Raw genomic sequence first — 22054 nt, forward strand, 5'->3', positions numbered from 1 at the left:
TTAAATAAATTTCTTTCTATAACCGCGTGACACAAATTTATGTCCCATTGCAATTATATACCATTCAGCTTGTTTTTCATTAGATTTGGTTTGCCGAATTCTCAAAATTGAGTTCCTGTTTGAATTTCTGTGGATGAAAACTTGAATAATGGAGACAACTGTTGACATCAGTCTTTTTGGTATATAGTGATGTCCTAATCCTTGAGCTTTTGATGGAAATATTTACATCCAGGAAATGTATTGTTTTGCAACTATAGTTCAGTGTCATATTTATTGGATCTTTGTTGTTGTTGATGGATGAAATCAGTTTATCCAATTTTTCAATATAATTAGACAAAATAAAGAAGATGTCATCAATGTAGTGTTTGTAAAAAATTATCTCTGATACATAATAGTGAGAGAGGAGGAATTAATTTTCAAAATAATGCATATAGATATTTGCATATCCCAGTGCCATTGCTGCCCTACTACTGTCGCTTTGAGTTGAAGGTAATATTTTCTTTCAAAAGCAAAATAGTTCTTATGTAATACTATATCCAATAGGTTGATGACAAAGTCTTGATCTGACCCTGTATAATTTGGATCAGAACCTAAATACCTTTTCACCACTGTTAGACCTTCAATATGTGGTATACAGGTATAAAGGCTTGTAACAGTGAGTGTTACAAGCAGGGCATCACTCAGTATTGATTGCAATTCATCCAAAGCATGTAGAAAATATATAGTATCACATAAATGATCAAAAAAATCGAACTACACTCGGTGGGATGCATGAATCAATAAATTGTGCCAATGGTTGATTCAATGAGCCAATGGCCGAAATGATCGGTCATCCAGGATGCTTGGATAAGTTTTTGTGGATTTTGGGTACAGTGTAGATAAATGGTCTTTTTGGATATGGAACTGTAAGAAAATTTGTTAGTTTTTTATTGATTGATTTGGCTTCTAAACCTTCTTTGATAGTGAGGTCAATCAGGGTTTTAAATTCCATAGCAGGATCATAAGATAACTTAGAGTAAGTCATGTCATCAGTATAATAGTATAATCACTATAGTCCTGGAGTACAATAGCCCTTCCCTCGTCTGCCTCACAAAAGACAACTGCTGGTAGCGTAGATAAATGCATTAAGGCCTGATGTTCATCCTGGGGTAAATTCATATGGAGTTTCACAGGGGCATTAGACACATCCTCATCTAACATATGCAGAAATGTTTTAATAGATGCATTGCTTGATAGAGATTTTGTTGTTAATTTTGAGGGGATTGCTTCCACAGAATTGGATTGAGTTTTGCAAAAAAAAAAATCTTTTAGGTGTAGGCCTCTACCCATCTTGTACAGTTTAGTATCCCAACCAAAATAATAGAATTTAGTTGTGGGCACAAAGGATAAACCCCTTTGGAGTACCCTATATTCTGGTTCTGAAAGTTTGTAACTAGAAAGATTATAAATTAAACTTTCTTCTTGGCAGTGTACTTCCTTGAACCGCTATCATGAAAAGGGGGCAGACTAGATGGGCCAAGTGGTTCTTATCTGCCATCAAATTCTATGTTTCTATGTTTCTATGTATCACTGTTGCCCCCTTCTGGTGGGTTTTGATTTAAACCTTTTTTTTGGCTCTTGTTGCTGTTCCTAAAAAATGGTTAGAGGTATCAATTGTAGAACCACTGTCACTCTGTTCAGTCTTGCTGATTGAGGATGCACTTTTAAATTATTTCTTATCCGGCTATGGGGGTCTTCGATTGTAGGTTGTATGACATTGCTGCCCCCTCCTTTGGTATAGAGGTCTGTTATCCACTGACTCAGTGAGCCACTGGTAGAATCTGTGATCAGAGTAGTCCTGCTGGACCCTGTAGAGTTTATCTTTTTTAAAGGCAAGAAGGTCCTCACTATGTTTATTTACTTGTGCAGTAATTTTAATAAACCCGATCCAGTTGTTGATCTTGATATTTGTTATTGGAAATTTTGCACTTCAGAAGATTAATTTCTTCTTGTAATTTCCTTACTCTTCTATTGGACTAATCAATAACTAAAAGCATGAAGTCCATTGGGCATTTATTAAGGACTGAAGTAAATTTTTTACAAAATTCAAATTTAGACATCAAATTGTAGGGATATTTGCAATCCAAAATCCTTGTGGTATTAAATGAGCAATGTCAATATAATGTTTTCAATGATCATGATAATGCAGGTCTTTTCTGTCAGGTCTACGAACTGTTAGTATACTTATTTTTATTTATTTTTGTTTGCTTTATTATGGTTGATTATTGTTGATATAACAGATGATGTTTCCTTTTAATACTGTGACCTCATTACTATGCTAATTAGCCATTTTGGTGCCATTTTGTTAATTAGATGGTGCCTATTTATATCTGTTTAGGCAGTTGGTCTAGTAGCTTGAGAAAAGGCACTTGGTTGCCCGAAATGTTGCTGTATATCTTGGACTGATGTCTTAAATAAATACTTTGGTTTTTGGATAATACCCTGGAGTGCCTTATATATATATATATATATATATATACTGTATAGTCTAGGAAAAAATGAAGGGTGCACAGTTGTAAAATGCATGAACTTTATGTAGTAATTCATTACAATCACATACATGCAGGTAAAAGACAATCTGTATAAACTGTTAATAACTTATATAACACTGCGCTAATGTTAATAATATTGGATAAGCAGCTCCACTTTTAGAGGTATAATGATTAAAGTGAAATAAGGGGCACTTGTGATAATTATACATTTGTATTTAGTGCGCAATACCTGTAGAAAAAAATCTATTAGTAAAATAATGTTTATAAAGCTCTATTTTGCTGTAAGTTCATAGTCCATACTGGGAGACCGGCTGGTAAGTTCATAGTCCATACTGGGAGAGCGGCTGGTTCCAATAATGCCAGCTGAAAGCCGCGCTCAGATAGTTGCAGATTGGAGCTAACTAGCTAGCCCTGCTTCTGCCTACCTTCTAAGATTTGTTCTGCAGCTTGCCGACTGGTTCCCTTTATGGCCTTCTTTACTATCCGCTTGACAGCGCAATGTTGTGGTGAAGCTCCCTGTGCTGGAGTATGTTCTATAGTGTCCAATGACACTTCAGGCTTAGGGCCCTTTTTAAAGGATAGTGTGTGGGATCTGAGATCTCCTTTTATTATGAAAACTTTATTAAAATGATTAAAAATGGAAATGATCAGAATCATCTAAGTTTTATAAAAGGTTGCTGTCATGATTATTTAAACAGGCAGTTGCCATTCCATTACTGGATAATAATGTTGAAAAAGGAGGGGGGTTTAACCCCCTATTGTTCCTCAGCACACTGAATAGTACCTGCAACAATATATGAAAACTATATGGTCATAGAAATCAGAGATATTAGTTGCATGCATTTGCAAATACATGGGAAGCTGCTAGGCCACGTCACGGCTTCTCTGTCTCTAGCAGTCCCTAACACTAAGGGGTTCACATCCGGGGCGCAGTGCACCCCGAAAAATGTCCAGTTGACCAAAGTACATTTATATGGTAGAAAAGTAATTGATTGATCAACAAAGGAGCTGTGCGCTCTACAGCAATGCTGATCTAATTTCTCTTACATTCCTCCATATTCCACTAGTTGCCTGGAAATTTATAGATAGGAAACTATATTGTAATTTTCATTTAAACCAGCTGGCGTTAAAGATTTTAGCATACACTGTATATCCAGTAGGTTTCCCCGCGGGAATTTTTTTTTAAAATCACCCCCATCTTTCATCTAAATATACTAGCTATATAGCTTTAAAGGAGAACCCATCTTGTTTATATATATATATATATATATATATATAATATATATATATATATATATATATATTCCAAGTGTGTTCACTGTATTTCAAATATGTTCCAAGCACATTCCCTTTGTGTGTATTTTGCCTGTTGTTTAGGGGATACTGTATATCATATTCCTCCGCTTTGGCTGCACAAAATACTGTGACTTTTTTTCTTAATTTTAATGCTGTGATTAATTTTGAAAAACAAGTTTTTGCACTCCCTGGGACTACCTCAGCATGAGTCAAGTTTATTCCATTTTCACCATGAATAGCAAATAGTAGGCAGTAATTCAATATTTCTTAGAATTTAATATTCATCACATAGACTCCCATAGTCATCACAAACAGTACAATGCCCATTTTAACAGAGTCATGCAAAGCACAAACAATGCAGTCCTACAGTATTTACAATGCAAATTTTCCTTCCACTAACTTTATTCCCATTCCAATTGCATGACATGCTACCCTTAGAGTCCAAATGTAAAATATATAGAGCCCTTGCCCATTAGAACCAGAGTCATTATTCTGCAAATGTTTACATCTGAAAGCCTCCTCTTCTATTATTTGTAGCAGTGCTTAGGTTCAGTTGTCTAGATTAGTGATTACCAACTTCAATCCTCAATGAGCCTAACAGTTTTCCATACTTATGCTGGTGCACATGTGTTCATAACTGACTGACAGGTTTTAAAAAATTCAAAAATGGTTCTAAATATTTTATTTTTGATTCTGTGTGACCTAGAATACATGCACTGTTAGGGTTACCTAAAGAAAACACTGATCTATATAATTTAAATTTGATCTCTCTTATGGCAATATTATATTATGTATATATTATGGGCAATAAAAAAAATAGATCAATATTATGTATTACTTTTATTAAAGGGGAAATATTAATTGGTAATAGACATATAAAAATATAGTTATATTGGGACTACATTTATTATGTTATGGCTGTTTAAATGGTGTCCACATCATAAAATAATAAATGTTGCCCCATCACATATACACTTACTATTGCCCTTTAATAAATGTAATATGTAGTATTGTCTTTAAAAAAAAAAACATTTTGCCCCCTAGTCAGGACCGGCGCTAGTCTTACATGCGCCCAGCGCTGTCTTATGCTGCATAGCAGCACCCATTTTTTCCCCATGCGCTTACCCAATAACACAAGCGGAAGGGTGGGGGATGGGCTCTTCCACCTGGAGCCAGCCGATCGTGAGTTCAGGCAGGGAGAAGGGCTGTGCTCCAGGTGACGTCCCTGCTAGCTCGTGCCTAGAGCCACCACTGCCCCATGTATATGGATAAAATAATATTGCCACCAAATTAGAATTATTATTTTAATCAAAGTCTAATGCTTGCTCTCTTTAGTGGTTCCTTCTGATTGGGTAGATGGAAGATATGCCAGTGTTTTTGAACATTTGTAAATGGCTGTGCCAGCAGTTTAAGAATCACCATCCAAATCACTAGTTAGTAAATCCAGATTCATGAAGGTCAAAACCTCCTCCAAACCCACCATTTAGTATAATAATTCACATAATTTTGTTAATATTGTATGGATTGTTTCCCTCAAGTTCAGTAACAGTTTAGTATGATAAGAATGTGGATTAAAATAGAAAATAAAAAAATACTCACATATGGAATCCTTATATCTTATTTTCTTATTTTTTTATCATTTTAAACATGATTTGTAGAGTTTATTAATTTTGTGATATGCATGTTCTGGTATTGATTGAGGGGACAAATGTATAAACAGCTGATGATTATAAAATGAGTCAAAATTAGTGTTTCCTGAACAGAAATTCCAGATACATTTCACTAACTTTGAAAAGATACCATATGAATGTGTGAAATTTGTTTGATAAGGTTATTCCTAAATCTTGGTCTCCTATGTCTCCTGTGCAATTGATTGGAAGGCAGCTGTGGGAACGCTGTTAACTGCAGACTAATTGCTTTACACAGATCATGCTGACACAGAAAGCTGACTTTCATTTTGTAATATCTGCTACTAATGCAGACAATACATGAGTCTTATTCTTTGTTTGAAAGTTAGTTTGCACTTACCTAAGAGACATAATTGAATGGATTATACTTATTCATTATATGCACAATTAACTGCTATGATCTTCTGTTATAATAGTTTGAGAATTGTAGAATCTCTAAATGAATATTGTTCTAGGGAATTTGTGTATACTGCCAACATTTTTATACGTTGTGTGATGAGGGATGGAAAGTGGGCAAGTAGATTTGCATAATTTAAACTATATGTGAAAGTGATGCTATAGCTCTGTGCGGCCCATTTATTAATAATCAAATACTCAATGTGATCGGGCCATGATATTAGAGCCCATGATTGCTTTGAAATATGTGATCAAACCACCCAGATGTATTAAGAAGCACCCTCAGAGACAGGGGGTCCGAAAGAAGTCAGTCCCGGTGATGTAATGGGAGTGAAGTGACTGCATCACTCATGTGCTGGGACTCCTGAGCATGAGTGGTCTACAGATCATGCATGTGTGGTGGCCATTGCCAGGGAGCGCTCCTCAGGAATTCTCTACTGGCTACAGTTGTTCTGCATGTGGAGCCCATATGCTACAGTGGCACAACTGTAGATGGTGTTTAGATGGTGTTAGCTGCGGGGGGCCAAGCTACAGGTTGTGGCTGATATTAGAAATGCAGTACCTCCATAATACATCTGGGGATACTTTATATTTGTTGCTATCCCCAAAAAACTGCTGTTTTAGGGGCATATAAAATAAATAGTTAATGATAAATGGGCAACTATATATGAAAGTGATATTGTATAGTAGCTTTTTATGTGAAAGGTATGGCTTTCTAATATATAAGACCTGACTCAGATGCATCTGTGGTCCCTTTCCTACTTGAACACATAACAGCTGTACATGCTTATTGGTTTAGCATCTAACATACCATATTTTTCAAGCATGTTTTCAATGTCGATTTGCTGTTCTATGGATATGATCCCTTTCTCTAGATCTTGGTTGGTTCTCAGGCCTATTACTTAGTGTTCAGGACCTAGGTCCTTCATCTTGAACTTTGTTTCCTGGATATTTTGAGGTTGACAGACTGCAATATTTCAAAAATCTTCATAATATCTCCTAGGTGGTTTTCCACTATTCGGCCTTGCAGAAGTTTTTTACTCTGGTTGGATTTCTACTCTGGTAGTTTCTGGTTCAGACATGCCTCCATCTGCTAACATATCCAATATCTTATACTTGTTCTGTAACTCTAACTCCTGCTTTATTTGAAGTAGTGCTGCTTCTTGGAATATAACAGCACTTGATTTTATGAGCTTCCTACTTTTAGAATTCCAGAATCCGTATAATTTATTCTATTGGCAATATCAAAGCATGATACGAATCATGAATTTTGGATCCAGCTTGTATCTTTTCTCCTCCGTACATTACAATGCACCAAACACACAGAGATGATTGATGCTTGGCTATCTTCCAGACCATGCCTCTATCAGTGTTTTATTTTTAAGAGTGACAGTGGGAGCACAATTCTTTAGATAACTGCTGTAGATACTTCTTCTGCCCAACAAAAAACTTGTTCAGGCCAGAATCTTTTAGAATACAGTAGATTGAGCTTTATACATTGTAGTGTTGTTTGCATGTTGTTTACATCATTCTGTTCTGGCATGTAGGCAATGTTCAGTTGATGCCCAATGCCATGCTTTTTAGAAAGAATTTCACATCTCTGCTTAGATATTCTCCTCAATTTTCAGACCTGAAGACCTTCTCACTAGTTTGAGTTTATGCTTGTAGTCTGCAATTTTGCTGATCACATCATTTTTATAAATTAAATACATGTGTATCATTCTGGTGAAATCATTGATGAATGTCCTGTAGAATCTGTATCCACTTATTAATTTTACTTACATTGGACCACACAAATACAGTATGTAATCAGTAATTCCAGGGGTGCCTTAAATCTACTTGCTGATTTTGGAAAAGGGCAATAGTTTTGCTTGCCTATTATATTGCTTTCACACATTGGTATTTCAGTGTTGATCACAGATATTCCTCTAACCATCCCGTCTAGACTTTTCTGGACACTATCATAGCCAAGATTACCTAACCTTTTGTGGCTTGTGAGTCAGAAGCCATCACCACATACAGTAACACTACTCTGTCTCAAGTAAATATAGCTGTCGGCACTGAGTACCTCTTGTATTATAGTCCCTAATCTGTTCTGTAAACACACTTTCCTAATTTGAGGTGGACTTTAAACCCTATTTTCTATAGGATACTTTTGGCCAAGAGGTTTTTCCCCTTATCTGGTACATATAACACATATTGGATTTTTGTGACTGGCTTCACCTCATATGTGCTGGAACAGCCCTAACATTTGTAGCTATAAGTACTTTATCTCCTATTCCTCTATTTGATATACGATCACACATGTTCAATGTAGTGAACCATTCTTGATTGCAAGTGAAATGTCTTGTGGCATATGAGTCAACATACCAACAATCTCTACTGTGACTGCCTGTGATGCTTAAAGCAGACTCCTCTTACCATTACACTTGTTTTTCTGTGGTAAAATCCACATTTTTCAGTATAGAGTACATTCAAATGCTTAATGAATTGTCTTATGACATAGAGTATATAACACTTGCTTTTGTGCTTTTCATCTTTAGTGTGTAATGCAGGATTCTCAGCACTTAACTCAACTAATAAACCTTCTTGGAATTCCAACAGCTTTGTCTTAACAATCTGTGCTGATAGCTTGGCTGTATTAGCTTCTAATGCTTTTACAGGGAAATTAAATTCAGACATTATGTTTTCTAGCATCACCATAGCATACTCCTCGTAATCGACTTGGACTCCTACAGATGTTAATTGATGAGACATGGACATCATTTTATCAATGTAGTCATTCATACTTGTGCATCCAACTTAGTATTACAGATATGTCCTTATACACTATTGCTGCATTTCACCAAACTGCCCCTCTAAGTTCACCAGGTCCAGTGCTTTTGCCTAGCATATTTTTTGTCTCTTTTTTGCCTGAAAATGTTTCTTAGTTGCAATGCAATGTGACTAAGACACACCAAGAGACTGCACTAATTAATGTGATATGTGACACTTATATATCTGTGTGTCTGAATCCAGATACGGAGTGCTGTGATGCAGCGGCCACTGCTTTTTTCCATGCCAAGTTCCATTGTGCTTCATTTGGAGACAATTTTGCACAAGTGTTAGTCTCTTGGTGCTTTTTAACCACAACACATTGCAACTAAAAGCCTTATTCAATTAGAAGCAAAAATAATTTTTTGTGCGTTTTTTTGTGATAATTTTGCCTTTTTTTTTTATTCCGCATTCAATTCCTTTCCATTTTTGCCTATGCAGAAAGTCCACAGAATAGCAGGTGAAAAAAAGTGTAAAATCTATATTTTGGGGTGCAGATGTTGTGAAACCACTCAAAACCCTTCCTATACCCCCAAAGGACAATTCAACTCAAAAAACAATTAAACATTTCTAAGATCCCCCCAAAAAATGCCTTTGAACTTGGCGGCGAAAATGACAAAAGTAGGGGGACAACTTCAAAAACTAGCAAAATAAGCTTCTGGGGGTGCTTTAAGAAGGGGCCAAGTGTTTTTTAAATTGCAGGTGCTTGTATGGCAGAGGAATTTCACTTTTCTAAAACTTCACTTTAGAGACATTAAATATGCTAGTTCCCATTTTCATGCACCCCAAATTTGATGGGACTACTTATTTTCACAAAAAAATACTGCTTAATGCCATTCTTCACCACTTTTGCAAGGACACTAATAACAAGGATTTTAATCAACTTCAGTACCCCAATTAGATTTATTAGGGCTATTGGAACACTTCTACATTGATCCCCAATGTTAGTGCATCTTTTTTGGGGTGTAAGGCTGGTTTCCCCAAGTCTGACGGTACTTTCCGCTTGTTCTGTATTCGCCGCTTGCCGTTTTTGCCTGTTTTGGCATTGAATATGGCGGAAAGCGGGGATACGCTCAATAAGTTTCCGCATCCTAACACGCAATGTCAGCAAAAAGTCAGGCAGGCAAAACTTTCTGCAGGTGCAAAACTAATTGAATATGGCCCTAAGATGCATTTTCTTGTGAAAAAGCTGCTAAGCACAAGTGGAGTTTGCCCGGGACCTGACGGCTCATTCATGCCAGGCATCTAATAGTGCATGGCATATTGATTCTAGGTGTATAATGACACTCTTTTATACAATATGCACCCTAGATTAATTCTTATCATGAGACCTTTATCATCAATTACCAACTGCAGGGCTCTGCATAAGTTTTTTGCTAACATCTTCCCAAGTATGATAGAATTAAAGTGTTGTTCAAAACTGAAGCCTATGATAACTGTGGCTCTATATACATATCTGGACTTTGACTGTCAACTGGATTAATAACATTCCATAACTTCTCCCTCACTGACTCCTCTGACATGCTGCGTTCTATGGCATCTGTGTCTTTTAGGTGTCTGAGCATTTAGGTGCCTTTGCTCATAATCTGTTCAGATGTATGTACTATTTTATGATGGACACAATTTATAAATAGTAGACATCAGCAGAAAAAATATAGTGTCATGCACAACAGGCAGATATAATCTAATCAGGAGCTTTGGTATATTGCAGTGCAAGAGGTATTGTATAACTGTACTCACTTTCACAAATACATGGAGAAGAGCATACTGAGGACCACCTAGTCATATATATAGGCAGGAATAGCTGGGAATTAGCATGCAGCTGAGTAGTATACAGCCAATTTTCTACTGTGGCGGTGAAACATAGAGAACGGCAAAATGGTGTTGCACATGCGCATAAATCTATTGGTGGACATCTTGGTAAAGGAGATGCTTCATTTATGGAGCATCTTGGAGGTAGCACAGTTGCACATAAATTCTATGCCTCAACTCTCTTTACCTTGGAAAGTGATTGGTGCGGTTCTGTTTTCATGTTAATAAAATTAGATAAGTAGAAATTAAAAGGTTGTCTTTTGAAAATAATTTCAATTTCTAAAATACAGTAGGGATATGTAATACAAATAAATCTACAAGTATGACACTAATAACATTAATATTGCCTTAATTTCTCTGTTGTGTTTCTACATTTATTTTCTTAACTGATTAAATTGTAGCTGACCTTTTAACAAAGCTAATTTATAGCAAAGTGTGTGTCAAGTCACATGGGGTCACTGCTTAGTTCGAGCACGACCACCCTCCTTCAGTTATCATACAATCTGTGGTCTGCACTGAGCACACAGTGTCAATGTAAATGATACATTGCATGTCTGTGTTTTCAGCAGCTTAAAACTTTAGGCTGTTGACTAATTTGTCACTCAACCTTGTATCTTAGCTACGTAAGAACAAACTAATGTAACACTCACCAATAGCCACATGACATATTTTATTGATAACAAAGGCTTCTGAGACATCTGTCAGATAGATGCAAATAACAGCATATTATGCTTTTTTATTGCTAATGGCTGAGATGCCCATTAGCCAGCTGCCAATAGCTGCATACACTAACATTCCAGCTCTCATCCTAACTTGCTGCTACATGCACCTGCATCCCTGTCTACCCCATCTGTGTCACACCTGTTTGTCTGCCTCTCCCCTTTGAATGTAAGCTATAACGAGCAGGGCCCTCTACCATCTTGTGCTTCCCCTTACTTTACTTTCATCTACTTCTTACTCGCCACTAGGGCACCCAACACTTGGTTGCTTACACTCTCCTGCATATCTGGGTGTTATGGTCATAACATGTAATGTAGCAATGTATATTATCCATGTACTTTGTCCTATATTGTATTGTACTATAAGTTGCTGGTCAACCTATTTGTTTATGTACTTTGTAATGGGCTGCAGAACACTTGTGGTGCTATATAAATAAATTAATAATAATAATAATAATAATAATAATAATAATAATAATAATAATAATAATAATAATAATTATTATTATTCCATAGATAATACAAGCAGCTGTGATGCTTCACAGCTAATTTGCCTATAGACCAAACTTTTACCATTACACAGATAATACTGTTGGTTGTGTCACAGACAATATGGGAGGCTATGACAATTTACAGCTAGCTACCAAGATTTGTATATTTATCCTGGCAGTGTTTACATGGGCAGCTACATGTGGGTTCCACTATATTAGACAGCACAGTTACTTTGTATTTTTTGGGAGGAAAGGGTTGGATGCTGCTGCTATAGTAGGTGGTAATCCTATTCTCTAGAACAAAGGAAGATTGCAGGTCAAGGATTCCTGCAAAGTACAGTTTGTTCTTTAGAAAATTGCCTCCTAGCAGCAGCAGGTGGGCAGCCTAGAACATAAGATGAGTATATTAGCCTAGGGTGGCTGATAACCTTAATTAGATCTTGGTGACAGGTTTTCAAGAAAAGCCTCAGGCGAACTTGTGAGTTCCTGCACTGGAAAGAAAATTTGAACTATAGGTATATATATATATATATATATATATATATATATATATATATATATTATCATGGGGTGTTGAAATGAGGATTACAGACAGGCATTTATTTTTGGTAAAACAGTGGCTTTTAAATAGCAGCAAACACTGCACCTTGGCATACTTGAGTTTAGGCATGCACACATACAGGCACATAACATAAAAATAAGCTAACAACATAATAGTATTAGCACTCCTTGTGCTAATCAGTCAGCCACAATTTGGGCATGCTCTCCCACCATAGCCCTTGGACCCTGGCACTACAACACTGTGTCCCTAATTCCTGGCTGCTACTCAGCATCAGGGCAATGAGATGCAGGTGTCTGAGAGTATTAAACCCTTCCTGTGCTCCAGTGATTATTCCAGCTGGGTCTGTGCAAATGTAAAACCCTGGAATTCCACACCCCTACTGCTAATGCAGAACAGGTTTCACTCCAGCCTCTCCCTTGGAGGGAGCTGATACCACCAAAATGTGGATAATTCAGGTGAGAGACAATCTCTCTCACCACAATATATATAAATATATATATATATATATATATATATATATATATATATACACACACAGTGCATCCGGAAAGTATTCACAACACTTCACTTTTTCCACATTTTGTTATGTTGCAGGCTTATTCCAAATTAGAACAAATTAATTTTTATCTGAGCGATCATGGGAGAGGGGCATTACTCAGGGAGGTGACCAACAACCCAATGGTCACTCTATCAGAGCTACAGCATTCCTCTGTGGAGAGAGGAGAACCTTCCAGAAGGAAAACCATCTCTGCAGCAATCCACCAATCAGGCCTGTATGGTATAGTGGCAAGACTGAAGGCACTCCTTAGTAAAAAGCACATGGCAGCCCTCCTGGAATTTGCCAAAATGCACCTGAAGGACTCTCAGACCATGAGAGACAAAGATTGAACTCTTTGGCGTGAAAACTAGGCTTTATGTTTGGAGGAAACCAGGCACAGCTCCTCACCAAGCCAATACCATCCCTACAGTGAAGCATGGTGGTGGCAGCATCATGCTTTGGGGATGTTTTTCAGCGGTAGGAACTGGGAGACTAGTCAGGATAGAGGGAAAGATGAATGCAGCAATGTACAGAGACATCGTTTATGAAATCCTGCTCCAGAGCGCTCTTGATCTCAGACTGGGGCAACGGTTCATCTTTCAACAAGACAATGACCCTAAGCACAAGATATCAAAGGAGTGGCTTCTGAACAGCTCTGTGAATGTCCTTGAGTGGCCCAGCCAGAGCCCAGGCTTGAATCAAATTAAACATCTCTGGAGAGATCTGAAAATGGCTGTGCACCAATGCTTCCCATCCAACCTGATGGAGCTTGCAAGGTGCTCCAAAGAGGAATGGGTGAAACTGCCCATATATAGGTGTGCCAAGATTGTGGCATCATATTAAAAAAGACTTGAGGCTGTAATTGTTGCCAAAGGTGCATCAACAAAGTATTGAGCAAAGGTTGTGAATACTTATCTAGATGTAATTTCTTAGTTTGTTTGTTTCTATTAAATTTGCAAAAATCTCAAAAAAACTTTTTACAAGTTGTCATTATGGGGTATTGGACCTGATACCGCTGTGTGCTCGGAAGTGGCCCGATGGTTTGCGAATGCACATGTGCACGCTTCATTCTGCATGTGCGTGAACTGCTCTGTGCGATCGCAGCCCACTCACTCGCCCAGCAAAGACAGCCCAGTGAAATGAGTGACAGGAGAGGCCATTTCTGGGTGGCAACAGGGGCAGGGCACTAATAATGGTGGAGTGGAGGTGTGAACGCAGGCGTGCCAGGGTGTTTCAATGCCATTTTAAGGCATGCATTTTTAACAGACAGCGTCATAGTACAAGTCACATGTCTGTTTTTTACACTGAAGCTCCCACCTTTGAGCAGCATGCCATCCCTCAGTCAGCTCAGCTTTCAGTTTGTGGTCGACTGCAGGATCGACTTCTGGCAGATGGGACAGCTCAAATGGAGATGGGAGCATCTAGTGGCACCTGGCAGTACTGCACTCAGCAGTTACACTGACAGCAGCTCTCTATTCTGTGCCTGGCCTGCTCTTAAGAGCCATCTTCTGATTGAAGCTGTAGATAGAGTGTCTGCTGGCCAGTAGTGATCAGGGGCAGTTCTGGGAACTCAGAATCCCCCCTACATGCACTATTGTAGATCATATTCTAAGGTCAATATTAAGTAATCTTATGATTCTATCAGTAAAATAACCTTACTTTAATAACGCACACTTAAAAGAACTCCATTGATTTTGATAAAGAATTCATCATTACAAAAAAATTGCTTCATGGCCCCTCCAGAGTTAGGGGCACAGAAGCTTAAGCTTCATTAGTTTCACAGTAGATCCATCTCTGGATTTATACAGTTGGTGATTACAGGCAGAGCAGCATGGAACCATGGTGTCCAGAGAAAGTGCATGTCATAGCACCCCCCCTTTACTGAATGGTGCCAGTGGGGTATGGCAAGCCTGCAAGGGGAATACTGAAGTGAAGAGAAAACAGCAAACAGTGGCAATATCATCTGACATTGGGATAGATGTATGAAGCAGTGAAAAGAGTGGAGAAGTGTGCCAGTGGAGAAGTTGCCCATGGCAACCAATCAGCTTTGAGGTTGCATTTATCAAGTACAGACTATCAAATGATTGGTAGAAGCTGATTGGTTGCCATGGGTAATTTCTCCACTGGCACACTTCTCCACTCTTTTCACTGTTTCTTACACCGGAACACCTATGAGGATCTCCCATCTCAGCTATGCTCCTACTCTGCAAATATACATTGCACCTATATTAATGTGAGTACTATTGATCATGTCCTGTTCTACCACCATTATAATCTTTTCAGGTGTTCTAATATTTTTAAAAGACCTTTCAATTAACACTGTATGAGCATGCCTGGGAACACCTCCATTGATTTAAATAGCAAAGCAGTGACTTATTATTAATCTCATACCTTATAATTGAAGTTTAGGACTTTACCTCAGATGTGTCATTTTTAAGCACAATGAATGAATGAGGAGAAAATGAGGGAGGGGATCAAAGAGGAGATGGGAGAGGAAATTGCCAATCAGAGAGGGAAGGTGACAGAAGCCAAAAAGAAAGGAGAGGTGAAGGGCAAAGCCAATCAGAAAGGGCCAGTGACAGAAGCCAATAAGAAAGGGGAGGGGAGAGGCAAAGAGTCAATCAGTGAGGGGTGGTGACAGAAGCCAATAACAAAGCACAGGGCCACCATCAGGGGAGGACTGCCAGGCCTCGAGTCCCAGGACCAAAGGGAAGTGGAGAGAGAGAGGGGGGCCTGGGTAGCAGCGCCACTAAAGCAGCAGCAAGTGATGGCAGGGAGGAAGATGCAAGCAGGGCAGCCACAAGCCAGCCTGAGATAGGGGAACGGCAGCCAAGCAGGAGCTGCCGTAGTGGCCGCTCCTAATTGGCTGCCGGTCTGCGGGCTGTGATTGGCTCGTGGCCTGGCAAAATAAGTGTCAATATTTGAAATGCCGTCAGGCTCTGCAAATGTTGGCATCCTATTCTATCACTGCTCTCCCTGCCGTCCTGGCTGCCGCTGCAGCACCGCTGCCACCCAGCTTAACGCACCACTAACTGGGTACTCCCTGACCTTGACATGCTACCCTCCCTAGATTAGCCAGCCTTCCCTGTCCACCCCCGTGTTCCAGCCAGCCTTCAATGCCCTAGGCCTCCCCCCCCTTGTCCAGTCAGCCTTCTCTGCACTGCCCCCCCTGTTACAGCCTTCTCTGCCCTGTACCTCCCCTAATAGTTCAGCCAGCCTTTCTTGTCCCTCCCAGTCCACCAGCATTCCCAGCCCTGTCACCCCCCTTAGTCCAACCAGCCATCCCTGTGTCCCCCCAGTCCAGCTAGCCTTTCCCTGCCCTGTGCTGTACACTTCTACACTTACCCGACCTTCTGGCTTTGTATGTGGATCTGGATTTTTTTGTGTATTTTCATGTGGGGCTGAGATATATATATATATATATATATATATTAAAATCAAAGTTGATTTATATATATATATATATATATAGAGAGAGAGAGAGAGAGAGAGAGAGAGAGAGAGAAAGAGAGAGAGTTAGATTTTGGTTTTATGTGTGTGTAAATTTTACAGCAGTGTTTAAACTGGGCTATGCACCAATTCCCTCCCCCTGTCAACTCAGCTCCATCCATCCCAGGGGGGGATTGCCAGTACCAGGCCCCACAATTTCTGATGGCAGCCCTGGCAAAGGAGGGGGTTGAAGTGTCAATCAGAGAAGGGTGGTAACAGAAGCCCATAAGACAGGAGTGGACAGGAGCAAAGAGCCAATCACAAGGTAGAGAGGGGAGGGAATTAAAGAGGTGAGAAGTGAATGTAATCAAGCTGACAGGAATGGGGAGGTGGCAGAAGATGATCACAGAGGAGGGAGGGCCAAAGAGGAGGCAATTTGAGCAATTTGAGGGAGCATAAAATGTAGATCTGTAACTTATTTAGGATATAGAGCAAACAATCCAAGATAAACTAACAGGCAGCCGTCATACTGTGCAGCGCCCCATGAATTCGGAAACCCTGGATGGCATCCTCTGTCCATTTTGGTGCCCGGAGCTCATGCTCCACTGGAACCATAAAGGCAGTTTGTAATTTCTGTCCCTTTGCTAATTCCTACCTGTAAACATGCTGCTATTTCTTGGTTCTGGGCAGTTGGCAGAGGCAGTGGACCACACCGGATGATACCAATCAAGGTGGTGAAACCAAAATGATGGAAGCCTGGAGCAGCCACTGCACACTAATTGTCACAGTGCAGCACCTGACTTCCAGGCACTGAGGAGGTGTGAGCCGGCACTGCACTAAGAAGGATTTCCCTTTCCCCTGCTGCAAATTATTTCATTATTTGTATATTTTCATATGCATGTGTCTGGAACTTCTACATTATTTAGGTAGCGATTGATTATGCAAACTGAACCCATTAATGTATCTTATGTAATGGCAAAGTTTAATGTTAAAATGAAAATCATTTTGATGTAGCTCTTAAAAATTTTTACTTAAAATTTTATTGTTCTCTTACTGAATTGTCACTTTACCCACATGAATGCAAATGTAAATACATTTAGGCTGTGCATATATTATAATATAATTGGATCATTTTTAATTTGATAGTTGTGTATATCACTACTATTTCCATTATATTCATTGATTTATGGGAATTAATATGCGAGTAACATTAATACAAAAATTGCTACTAAGGATTCAGGACCTCATTCAGAGTCGGTCGAAGCGGCCGCACGGTCGTACGGGAAAAGGGGCCAGATATGCAAATGATTCCCTCGCAAGTTGCGTCCCTAAGTTCGGATCGGCAGCTGGCCGACCAAGGGGAGGAAGTGGCCGGAATTCAAAAAAATACGCCCCCTTCTCGTACGCATTGCACGTCATCTCCAGGCATATAAGGATTAATCGAGACCTTCGGGAACCATCGGAACTGGTCGTAGAGCTTAAGGTTGACCATACCCTCTCTTAAGCTCTACGATCATGTCAGTGTAAAAACCTCCCATGTCACATGTGCCATGACGCTGCTTTGTTAATTATGCACTCCCATAAACTGTATGCACTCCCATAAAACGCTGTTCGCATAATTAGGCACGCCTGCGTTCGGATCTCCACTCCTCCGTTTTCTAGCACCTTCCCCTGTTACCACCCACAAACGCCTCAATCTGTCACTCAAACTACCGACCTGGCTGTGTTCAAGGAGAGAGAAATTTCTGATCGTAGCGGCTAGTTTGCGCACGCGCATTGCAAACTTTACGCATGCGCAGTATAGCGAACATCGGTGGCGTACGACCGTGCGGCCACTTTGACCGACTCTGAATGAGGTCCTCTGTTCGGTATGATATAGGAGGAGGCCCATGGGGCGGTCACACCAAAAGTTACTGCACTGGGGGACAACATAACTAGTGATGCCACTGGCAGTTGGATATGTTCTGAAATGGAGATTCTCTAGTTTATACTAGAAAAAAAAATATTAGAGCTCAGATCCTAGTCACAGCACCCAAATAGAATCAGTACAAGACCCTTTTGTTCTCTTCTTATAGAATCCACACTTCGGCAATAAGAGATATGATCAGTGTCAAGCTGCTATTTGAGAACAGCACTCTAGGAAACTCTGGGTCTCATTCAGCCCCGCTCGCGAGCGCAGGACGCTCGCAAACGGGTCAATGATACCCAAATGCGCATGCGCACGACGGAGGGAACTCCGTCGTGCGCATGCACGAGACCCGGATAACGACAGCCAAGCTGTCGCTCCGGGTCTTGCACCAAAGGGGGCGTGCTGTCGATGGTGAGTGACAGTACGCCCCCTTTGGTGGGCGTGCCGGGGGCACGGCTGCCAGATGGAGGCGTTCCCATGGGAACGCCTACCGTCTGGGGCCGGCCCCGCTGACATCACCAGTGATGTCAGTGGGAGTAATTTTGGCTCTGATAGAGCCAAAATCACTCCAGGGCTTGTGGCAGCGAGACCCTACCGCAGGGTCTCGTCGCAAGCCCGATGGTCGCGATGGTCTTGACCATCGTGACCATCATCATGGACGCTCGCATAAGCTGTGGGTGGTAACCCACAGCTATGCGAGCATCCAAAAAGGCTGCTCCAAATTTAACTAGGATGGCCCTGATTCAGAGCGTGCACTCTGGTCAGAGTGTCCGGCTCTGAATCAGGGCCTCTGTTCTATTGAGGGGTAAATTGCAGCCTTTCCTGTTACAGAGAAAGGATTATAGTAAATCAACACTGTTTAATTGTGATAGTAAAACTTTGTAGAGTCATTTGAAAATGTTAATCAAAATCTAAAACAGCTAAATTGTAAATGTAATCCCTATAGACTGGTTACTGTAGGGGTTACCTATTGGTGCCTCCAATGACTGTATCAGGCATTTAATATGCAGTGTTAGATATTAGAGGATCAGCATGACAATGGAAAAAGTTATGATAATAATTAGGTGGTTAGTTAGGATTACTTAGATTTTTTATGAGAGCAATCTAATACATTAGTACAGTATGTAGGGGTTCTTTTGATGGTGGGATGGAGTAATTAGAGGGTTTTTGAACATGAGTACAATTAGTTAATAAAAGAGGATTAAATATTACAAGGGATGAGGAAACTAATTGATTATAAAGAGGTTAATGTTGAAATGTGTTGCTCTGATGCTGAAATAGTTAATAATTTTTGCTTAGAGGATATTTTATGGCAGTCACAATACTCTATTGTGGTGATCATTGGGATACTTTCTGTAATGTATGGTGGTCACTGCGATGTTCTCTATGGTGTATAATAATGATTAGGATGCTATATGTGTTGTGTAGTGGTCACTGGGAGGGATGATTTCTGTAGTATATGTCAATCCCAGGCTTATAGCTCATCTTTGAGGTTGTGATTTGCAATGTTTGCTGAAATCAGATTGCAATAAGGGCTACTAAAAATTACAGGTATCTGAATATGAATGTAAACATCGGCAGTCAGGGGTACAACAAGTATATTGCAGCCTGCATCCAATTTCTTGGCATGTGAAGAGCCATTTCAACAAATGCTGGCATAGGCCCATATTCAGACCCACTCGCAAGCAGCTGTCCGCTCGCAAGTGGGTCGATGGTCTGCACTGCGCATGAGCATGACGGAGGGAGCTCCGTTGTGCGCATGTGCGAGATGCGCCGAGCGAAGGACTTTCCTTCGCTCGGAGTGTCTCATCAAAGGGGGCGTACTGTCGATGTTGACTTTGGTGGGCGTGCCGGGGGCGTGCCTGCCAGACGGAGGCGTTCCCAAAGGAACGCCTACCGTCTGAAGCCGGCCCCACTGACATCACTAGTGATGTCAGTGGGAATGATTTTGGCTCTGATAGAGCCAAAATCACTCCTGGCCTTGCGGTTGAAAACCTCAACCGTAGGCTGTTGCTCACAGTGGCGATGGTCACGATGGTCAAGACCATCGCGACCATCATCCTGCACGCTCGTATATGCTGTGGGTGGTGACCCACAGCTATACGAGCATCCAGGAGGACGCTCCATATTAATGGAGGTGGGCCCTGATTCAGAGCGAGCGCTCTGGTCAGAGCGTCCGGCTCTGAATCAGGGCCATAGTACTCAATCTGCCGGATAACTTCCCAAATGGGAGCAAACTCATTTGTCACATTTCCTCATTTATTTCAATGGGATTATCTTTGTAATTTTTTGTTTCTGAATTTCTTTGCAATAGTATTTTAGAATATATAGCCTAATTTATATTATATTATATTATATTACATTATAGAGAGAAATTATATAAAATTTAAAAAAACAGTTGTTTACAGTTTTGTTAGCTTAACTTCAAACATTTACCTCTAAATGTATTCTACATATTAAGGGGCATATTCAATTAGCCGCGAAAAGTCCCGTACTTTTCGCATGCCGGACTTTTCGTCAACATCGCTGGTTTTCAATGCAAAAAAGTATCGCGGTCGTCCCTGCTTATCCCTGTATACAATTAGAAATCAGCGAAAACGGGACCCGGTGAAACTGTAACGTGCAAAAAGTTATGTCAGATTCCTGACACCCCCAAAAGATGCACTAACATTGGGGATCACATTGGGGATCACTATAGATACCCCCGAATAGGCCTGCTGAAGGTATTTGGGGTACTTAAATGATCTTAATAGCTGCTATTTAGCATCTTTGCATAAGTGGTGAAAAATAGCATATAGCAGGTTTTTTTGGTGAAAATAAGTAGTAACAGCAAATTTGGGGTACATGAAAATGGGTGCTAGCATATTTTAAAGTTGCTAAAGCGAAGTTTTAAAAAAACTTGAAAAAATTCACCTGCTGCAACCACCTGCAAACTTAAAAGCACCTGGGGCATACTTGGGGCCCCCCCTGGAGTCTTTTTCACTAGTTTTTAAGTTTGTCCCACAACTTTGGACCTTTTCACCACCAAAATGAAAATACTTTTTTTTAAAACTGTTTTAAAACTTTTTTTGACACAGTGTACCTTTGGGGGATTGTCCCAAGGGTGGAGGGGGGCTTTCCGAAGTTTGCAAGTAAAAACTCCAATTCTGCACTTTTTTTGACACCTATTCATAGGCAAAACTATTTCGCAGGTTCCATTGCATTGAGTTTCGGTACCGGTGAAAAGTCTACAGTTGAATACGGAGGAAACTTTTCGATTGGCGAAATTATGTCACTCACTTCTAATTGAATAGAATGTTAAATTAAAGTGTATATAAATTGTTTGTCTTTTTATTGCATTTAATATTTTTGTTAAATTTTAATAAAACAGCCTGATTACGAGCTTAGATTTTACTGATGTCTAAGGGCCTGATTCAGCACGCATCACAAGATTGCTCACGTGCGCACCCAGCCGCTGCAAAATTATATAAATGAACACGATCGCAGCACTATACCAAGACGCCCACCACTGTATAAAACCGCCCACTTGCCATTACTTACATCTGCAATACCTTTGCAAGTCTGCAAAAACATCAGTAACATCGAGTAACATCGGACCCATATGCACAGTTGTGGTTGATCTGACCTCACTCACAAACTGCTAAACTTCCTGTCGGTATCTAGAACTCAGGCTGCATATGCCGTTGCAGGGGCTTAATTATGCATGCCCCTGTAACTGCATTTCTCCGACCACTCCCCATCACCATCCACAAACAGTACTTCCTGTCAATGGCTCTGCATTGGGTTTGCGTAGTCACTGCGATCGCAGTCCCGATCACAGTGGAGAGTTTTCACACGTACACTGCGGCTTGGGCACATGCGCAGTGAGT

At 40.1% G+C, this 22054-nt stretch overlaps 1 protein-coding gene across 2 annotated transcripts in view; it reads right to left on the reverse strand.

Moving 5' to 3' along the window:
* Window positions 1-22054, reverse strand: part of CDH12 (cadherin 12) — an 873582-nt gene that overhangs the window by 106154 nt on the left and 745374 nt on the right. The gene's annotated exons all lie outside the window — the stretch shown is intronic.

Source organism: Taudactylus pleione, unplaced genomic scaffold (assembly GCF_031769625.1).
Source record: "Taudactylus pleione unplaced genomic scaffold, aTauple2 ptg000083l, whole genome shotgun sequence".
Taxonomy (NCBI): Eukaryota; Metazoa; Chordata; class Amphibia; order Anura; family Myobatrachidae; genus Taudactylus; species Taudactylus pleione.